We start from the raw sequence: 8461 nt of genomic DNA, 5'->3' as shown, positions 1-8461 counted from the left end.
GAGATTACTCACACAGTATGAGTGCAGATCAATCCATGCTATCCGTTATCACCCAGATAAGAATTGGATACCCTGTTGAGTCTGGTTCCTCTCAAAGTTACTTCCTATTACCATCTCAGGGAGTTTTTCCTTGCCACTGTCGCCGTTGTCCTCGGCTTCGCCGTTGACAGTCTTATAATTTTGATATATACAGATTCACAATTTATACAAACTTATATAATTCTTTTAATTGTGTAAAGCTGCTCAATTGTTAAAAGCACTATACAATTAAACTTGAATTTAATTGAATTACTGTGGAAGGTAACACAGAAAAACTCTAAAGATGGCTCAGGACTGCTGTAACTATTACCAACATGTTTGCACTCAAGACTTCATCAGAGACCAGTTAATAATTTTATTACAACTTTCTGTTAAAACTGTAATGAATTATAAAATAACTATAATGTTCATTTTCATAAAAAAAAAAAAAAAAGGCAGAGATAAAACACTTGCACCGTGGTACAACAGTCATACTCAAGCCCTAAAGAGAGCAACCCGTAACCTCGAACGAAAATGGAGGAAAACTAAATTCAAAGTTTTTCGAATTGCGTTTAAAGACAGTATATGCAGCTATAGACAGGCCCTAAAAACTGCTAGGACAGAGCATCTTAGCCAACTGATAGCAAGAAACCAAAACAATCCCAGGTTCTTATTTAGTACAGTGGCCCGCAGAGAGTATCCCATCACAGTTTAGAAGTGAAGACTTTATGGACTTATGAAAAAATCGATAGTATCAGGAAGAAAATAACGGAGGTTCAACCTCTAATAGTATCTCACGATCAAGTTCAGCCTATAGCTTCACATTTAGATTTTCAGTGCTTTACAGGTATAGGACAGGAAGAGCTGTATAAACTTATCACCTCAGCTAAATCAACAACGTGCCTGTTAGACCCAATACCAACCAGATTTTTAAAAGAAGTGATGCTTACGGTTGGAGAGCCACTTCTAAACATTATTAATTCTTCATTATATCTAGGTCACGTCCCTAAACCTTTCAAGTTGGCAGTTATTAAGCCGCTTCTTAAAAAAATCTAATTTGGACGCGAATGAAATAAATTACAGACCGATTTCAAACCTTCCGTTCATATCAAAATTATTAGAAAAAGTAGTATCAGCTCAAATATGCACATTCTTGCAGGAAAACAAGATCCTAGAAGAATTTCAGTCAGGTTTTAGGCCCCATCATAGTACAGAAACTGCACTAGTTAAGATTGCGAACAACTTGTTTTTAGCTTCAGACCAAGGCTGCATCTTAATACTAGTCTTACTTGATCTTAGTGCTGCATTCGACACCATAGATCATAATATTCTCATAGATCGCCTACAAAATCATATAGGTATTCAGCGACAGGCATTAAAATGGTTTAGATCATACCTGTCTTATCGATACCATTTTGTAGATCTAAATGGAGAACTGTCTGGTGTAATGCCAGTGAAATATAGGGTTCCACAAGGGTCGGTTTTAGGACCTCTGCTGTTCTCAATATACATGCTTCCCTTGGGAAACATCATTAGAAGGCATGGGATTAGTTTCCATTGTTATGCTGATGATACAGACGAAATACCTAAATTGTCTAGATTAACCGAGTGTGTCCAGGGCATAAAAGATTGGATGACCAATAACTTTCTTTTACTAAATTCAGATAAGACAGAGATATTACTCATCGGCCCAAAAACCAGCACACAACAGCTTTCACAATTCAGCCTGCGTTTAGAAGGATGTACTGTTACTACCAGCTCAACAGTAAAAGACCTGGGCGTAATATTAGACAGTAACTTGTCTTTTGAAAATCTTATTTCCAATATCACAAAAACGGCCTTTTTCCATCTTAGAAATATCGCCAAACTTAGGAGTATCCTATCCGTATCTGATGCAGAAAAGCTAGTTCATGCATACATGACCTCCAGACTGGACTATTGTAATGCATTACTAGGTGGTTGTCCTGCATCCTCAATAAACAAGCTACAGTTAGTTCAAAATGCAGCCGCCAGGGTTCTCACCAGATCCAGAAAATATGATCATATAACCCCAATATTATCATCCCTGCACTGGCTACCTGTTCAGTTTAGAATAACACTCAACAAAAATATAAACGCAACACCTTTGTTTCTGCTCCGATTTTTCATGAGATGGACTTAAAGATCTAAAATTCATTCCAGACACACAATATTACCTTAAATCACGTTTCTTTCCCATTCTGACATTCAGTTTGGAGTTCAGGAGATTGTCTTGACCAGGACCACACCCCTAAATGCATTGAAGCAACTGCCATGTGATTGGTTGATTAGATAATTGCATTAATGAGAAATTAAACAGGTGAGTATATATATATACGAGAAAGATTACAAAATGAAAAAAAAAACAGTGTCTTCTTTATAAACAGCTTAGTATACTGTGCCCCTGCTGCCTTTGCCGTTTTCTGGTGCGCACATAGCTCCTTTACCTCCTGCTTATGGTCCCATTCATGCACTATTTATATAGAATATGTGCATTAATTGCCTCTATAAAAAAAACCTCTAGGAGGTTGCAAAACACAGCCACAGGCCAGCACCGGGTGCCTCCCTTTACTCTCTTTACTGAGAACAGCCATAACATCAACGCCAACTTTAGTGCTGTTGTTGCACAATGCATCAGGCAGTTTCAACTGATAATGGCGAAAAGAAACTGCCTGAAACAATTTCTTACTACAACAGCACTAAAGTTGTTTTTTTTTTTTTTCATTTTGTAATCTTTCTTGTGTTCACCTTGTTCTGTACAATGTATATTAATTTTTTATGAATTACTGTAAATAAACTACATACTGTATGCAGTTGATTTACCAGAAAGGACTTTTCTGTTATTTGTGTACTAAACTAAACTTTAGGGTCAAGTAATAGCAATGATATATATTAGATTTTATATATATATTAGATTTTAGATTAGATTATTAGATTTAACTTTATTGTCATTACACATGTACAAGTACAAGGCAACGAAATGCAGTTTAGGTCTAACCAGAAGTGCAATTAGCAGAAAGTGCAGGATAAAGGTATAAGTTCTAATTACACCTAAAGGGATATGTGCAGGGAGAAGCTATGGGTAACTAATACAGAATGATATTGAGTGGGCATAATATACAGATTGCTAGTAACTATAATTATAAATGTACAATGGATAAACAATATATACAAGTTGCTATTAACTATAGTCAGGAATTTGCAAATAGATATGAACATAAAATACAGGTTGCTATTTTCTATGAACAGGAATTTACAAGTAGGCATGTACAGATAGATAAGAACATAATGTGCAGGTTGCTTTTTTCTATAGGCAGAAATTTACAAGTAGACATGTGCGAATATATACTCAATCAGAAGTTTACAAATGTATTGTGCATGAATATTTGTATTTTCAAACAGGTATGTACATTTTAGTGCAGTCCATATTAAATAGTGTAATGGGAAGAGTATAAGGGTGTGTGAGGTGTGGGCAGGTGTCAGTGGGGGGCAGAGTTCAATAAGGAGACAGATCTGGGAAAGAAGCTGTTCCTCAGTCTGCTGGTTCTTGACCTGGGACACCTGAAGCGCCTACCAGAAGGCAGGAGAGAAAACAGTTTGTGGGCGGGGTGAGAGTAATCCTTAAAAATACTGCGTGCGCAACGCATGCGGTGTTTCTTTTGAATTTCCTTAATGGCTGGAAGTGGAGCCCCTATAATACGCTGGGCAGTTTTCACCACCCGCAGTGCCTTACGCTCAGCAACAGAGCAGCTTCCGTACCAAACTGTGACATAGTTGGTTAGGATGCTTTCTATCGCGCAGCGATACCAAAGTAGTTGAGGACAGCTGGTTCTTAATCCAATTACAAAGTGAGGTGTTAATATCCAGATCTCTAAGTTTGGTGATTAACTTAGAGGGTAAAACAGTATTAAAATTTAATTTCAAATTCGAATTTTATTTGTCACATACACAGTCATACACAGTACGATATGCAGTGAAATGCTTGTACGACCGCCGGTGACCTTAAGAGGAGAATAAAAGCTACACTGAAAAAAGTGAAACTGCTGTGTCATTGATACAAAGTATGTTTCTACATTGATCTTATGGAAATTTTTGATTTCCTATACGAAACTGATATTTTTACGTTGCTTAAAAGCAAACATCGCAGCCCCTGTTTAAACTTAAATGTATTAGTTCACTTAAAGAACATTTCTGCTTCAAACCAAAGGTTCGCCGTGTCACGTGACCTCATGACGTAGTATTATCGCAGACTGAATCCCGTTCTGCTGGCGGCCATAGTTTTTCAAAGAAAACAACAGGTAAGAAAGCAAACTCATGTCATTTCTATGTTAAATGTATCTCTTCCATGAGCAAATTTATGATTTATGTCAGGAACAACTACTTTGTAGATTGAGTTTTGCGTCTGTGTTTGCTAGATTGCATTTTGTGTCCGTGTTTACCAGCTAAAACACCTATAATACCTACAGTAGCATTAGCGAACTAACGCGGATATTTTCAAAAACACCTACGCTAAGTCGGCTGTGCCGAATAACATAAAATGAATTATGTTTAAGTACCGTAAAAAGTAATAGGAAAGTGACCTAAACATATAACAAGCCAATTTAGAGAGATTACTGTGTCATGAAGTTTAAAAGTAAACATGAAATCTTTATTCACTTTTGTGTTTAAGGCATTGGACTACAGTTCGGAAGATCCCAGGTTCAAACCCCACAACCACCAAGTTGCCACTGTTGGGCCCTTGAGCGCGGCTCTTAACCCTCAACTGCTCAGATGTGTAATGAGATAAAAATGTAAGTCGCTCTGAGCGTCTGCCAAATGTAAATAAAGCCCAAGGAACATTAAGTCCTAAAATGCACAAATAAAAACATTATGTGGATAAATTCTGAAAAGTTAATGATACAATCGAATTGCCATGAATTTAGTAAATGTCAGCGTAATCTAATTATCCTAAAATAAACTTCCTCAAAATAATGAAGCATTGAAAATTAGTAGTTGAATTATCTGATAATACCAGAGAATAATTTCAATTATCCTGCAAAACTGAATTATGTTCATTGGTTTATTGTATTATCAGTAGCGAGCACTTACAAAGCAACAGAATGCATTTATATTAAAGATGTGTGTGTAGGGGGGGGGGGGGGGGTGATTCTTTCTATACAGACCAGAGATATAATCTTCATCTTCAAGTTATTCATCTTCAAGTTCTTGATCTGGTATGTACTTGCTCAAAAAAGCAGAAATTAGCTTGGTGTCGAATTATATATATATATATAGTAGCGTTTTTACGCCCCCACACACACAAACAGGGCCGAAGCCACTAACCAAAACACCTTTCCCCAATATGGTGAACACACCGACATCCCCGCAAGGCATGCTGGTCGTCAGCCGCCGCCCCGCCCACGCCACACTGCCCCCACCCGAGCTGTGACCGTCCCTGGTCACCATGACGAACTTTGTTTTGGAGGCGTGGAGGCGGTCGGCGCTGGCGGTGGGAACGCCGGCGTCCTTTGGCAGGTGAGGGATGAACGCGAATATTGTCCTGAGGCGGTCCGGCCTCCACAGAGTTCGATGTTTCCTCGGAGTGCGGCTGGTAAGGCGCAAGACGGTCCCGGTGAAGCACACTCGTGCCTGCCCCGCCCACGCCACAATATTGTGAATGGAAGCCACAGGAGCTGAGCAAGGCATCCAAATCAAGTTGGCTGTGATGCACTAAATTACAGGCAGAATAAAACATTTTAGTTTAACTTGTTCACAGGTTAGTGTTTCCTGAATATAGGTTTCAATGTCTGCCATGTACTATAACAATACTAGGTTTGTTTTTACATGCCCAGATCCTGGAGGTGAATGTATGAAGAAAGTATCTCCTGAAATGTCTTATGGTGTATTTAGTGGAAGATGTGGACCAACTGACTAAGAACTGGTAAGCGTTTTTTCATAAGGCAATTTAACCTTGGAACTGAAAAATATTACTGAATTGATAAATTAGCCTTGCTCTAAGGTCCAGGTGGCAGCTTGATGGTGCTCAGGTTTGAACCTGTGAGCTTCCAATCAGTATACCAACATCCAAAAACTACACAACTACCTCTGCCCCTTCATATTGACAAATATGAGGTCATTGACATTATCAGCTGCAGCACAACCTTTACACAGGGCCATTATTTTTTTTAATCATAGTATGTATTAACATTAGTTACATACATGCTCCTAAACCTTGTGGAAAGACTTCACGAAAGAGCTGAAGCTGTTATAGCTGCAAAAGACCAACATCATATTAAACCCTATGGATTAAGAAGTGGATGTTACGCAGGTTTATACTGTATGCATGTGAAGGCAGGCGTGCCAATACTTTTGGCAATATAATGTAATATATAATGTGTGTGTGTGTGTGTGTGTGTGTGTGTATGCCAGTTGTTTCCGCCTATTCATTGACATAATTACATTTAACTTGATGCACCATAATACTAGGTGTTTTTTTTTTTTTTTTTTTTTTTTTTTGCACTCATAGGGAGCATTAATTTATTTACATGCATACATCAGACACTGTTTTACTAAATATAGCAACTTGTCTAACAAATGTCCTTTCTTTTATTAGGTTGTTCAGAAAGATGACGCTCAGGCAGAAATAACCCTGTTTGTCCTCAGGGAGGAAGAGGACTGTCTTCAGCCACCACATGAAATCGGGATTGTGACTTATTGAGTTTCCATCAGTCGCACATGAACGTTCCATGTTGTTTGGCCTCATCTATGCGCTAAACTTGAGCTATCTTGGTAAACTCAAACACACTTTTGTGGCCCTGTAGAAAATATTTAGGGAACGTATAGCTTATTGACAGTAAAATATAAAATTTTTGGTCACTTCATTTGTCAAACAGTTGTCAGATTTTACATGGTTGGCAAATAGGTTTATACAGTTCTTAAGATAAAGTTATTAAAAATGCATTGTTTTTTTATTATTTTTTTAAATAAAATGTATTTATTTATTTATTTTAGAAAAAGACTATATATTGATTTTTATGTATAATTCATAAAATTAAGTTTGTACGTAATCATACTTTTAACTTGAAAATAATGAAAAAGTTTACTACTATAATTTACTCCTATTACTTTATACTACATGAATGTAAGTTGTTTCTTTTAAGGTAAACACTTAACTTAAATATAATGTTAAATTTTAGGTTTTTCTAAAGTAATATAATCAAGTTGTTAGAAAGTAGAAAAATAAGTTTGACTGGCCTAAGGCATTGTAATAACTTTTGTTTCTGATTTGGATGGATGAATTTCTTTTACTTTGGAAAAACTTAAAAATATATTTATATTTAATCAAAATTAAACCATAAATAATATTCTAACATTTGATTTGAAAGAAAAAAAAATTGCTTGTACCAACTTGAATTTTTTTTTAAAGTTAATCCAAAGTATAATTTTTTTCAGTGTACTTAAAATTTTATATAATGCGCACCACCCTCTGTAGAGCTCGTCTGTCCTGCATGGTGCTGTTTCCAAACCAGGTTGTGATGTTTCCCGTCAGGTTGCTCTCTATGGTACAGGAGGAGAAATTCCTGAGCACCTTAGAGGGCAGTCTGAAATCTCTCAAGCGTCTGAGGTGGTAGAGACGCTGCCAGGCCATTTTCACCATGGTGTTGATGGGACAGGACCATGACAGGTCCTGTGTGATGTGAACACCGAGGTATCTGAAGCTGTCCACTCTCTCCACTGGGCTCCTGTTGATGATGGGGGTCTGGTAGTTCCTCTCCTGCTTTGTACTAAAGTCCACTATCAACTCCTTTGTCTTGCTGACGTTCAGGAGGAGATTGTTCCTCTGGCACCAGTTCTCCAGATTTCCAATCTTGTCTACGTAGGCCGTCTCATCATTGTTGGTGATCAGGCCCACCACAACAGTGTCGTCAGCAAACTTGATGATGGCGGTGGTGTTGGTAGTTGCCACGCAGTCGTGGGTGTACAAAGAGGACAGCAAGGGGCTCAGAACACAACCATGGGGGGCTCCAGTGCTGAGAGTGAGTTAGGCTGTGATGGGCTGTCCGCCCATCCTTACTGCCTGTGGTCTGCCAGTCAGAAAATTGGAGATCCACTGACACATTGATGAGCTGAGTCCCAGGTGCTCCAGCTTGGTGGTAAATGTGGAGGGAATTGTGGTATTAAATGCAGAGCAGTAGTGGATGAAGAGCATTTTAACATAATTCCCTTTTCTAGTGTCCAGGTGAGTGAGCAATGTGTGGAGGAGATGTGAGATTGCATCGTCTGTGGAACAGTTCTGGCAGTATGCAAACTGTAGTGGGTCGTAACACGACAAACAACAGTCGTGGGTAGGTGTTTGTATTGTCCAAGTGTGTGAGTACAGAGGGCAGTGCTATGGAGACTGCATCAACTGTGCTCCTGTTAGCACGGTAAGCAAACTCGTGTGGAT

The sequence above is a fragment of the Clarias gariepinus genome, chromosome 20 (genome assembly GCF_024256425.1).
Source record: "Clarias gariepinus isolate MV-2021 ecotype Netherlands chromosome 20, CGAR_prim_01v2, whole genome shotgun sequence".
Lineage (NCBI taxonomy): Eukaryota > Metazoa > Chordata > Actinopteri > Siluriformes > Clariidae > Clarias > Clarias gariepinus.
This window is presented reverse-complemented; position numbering follows the sequence as displayed.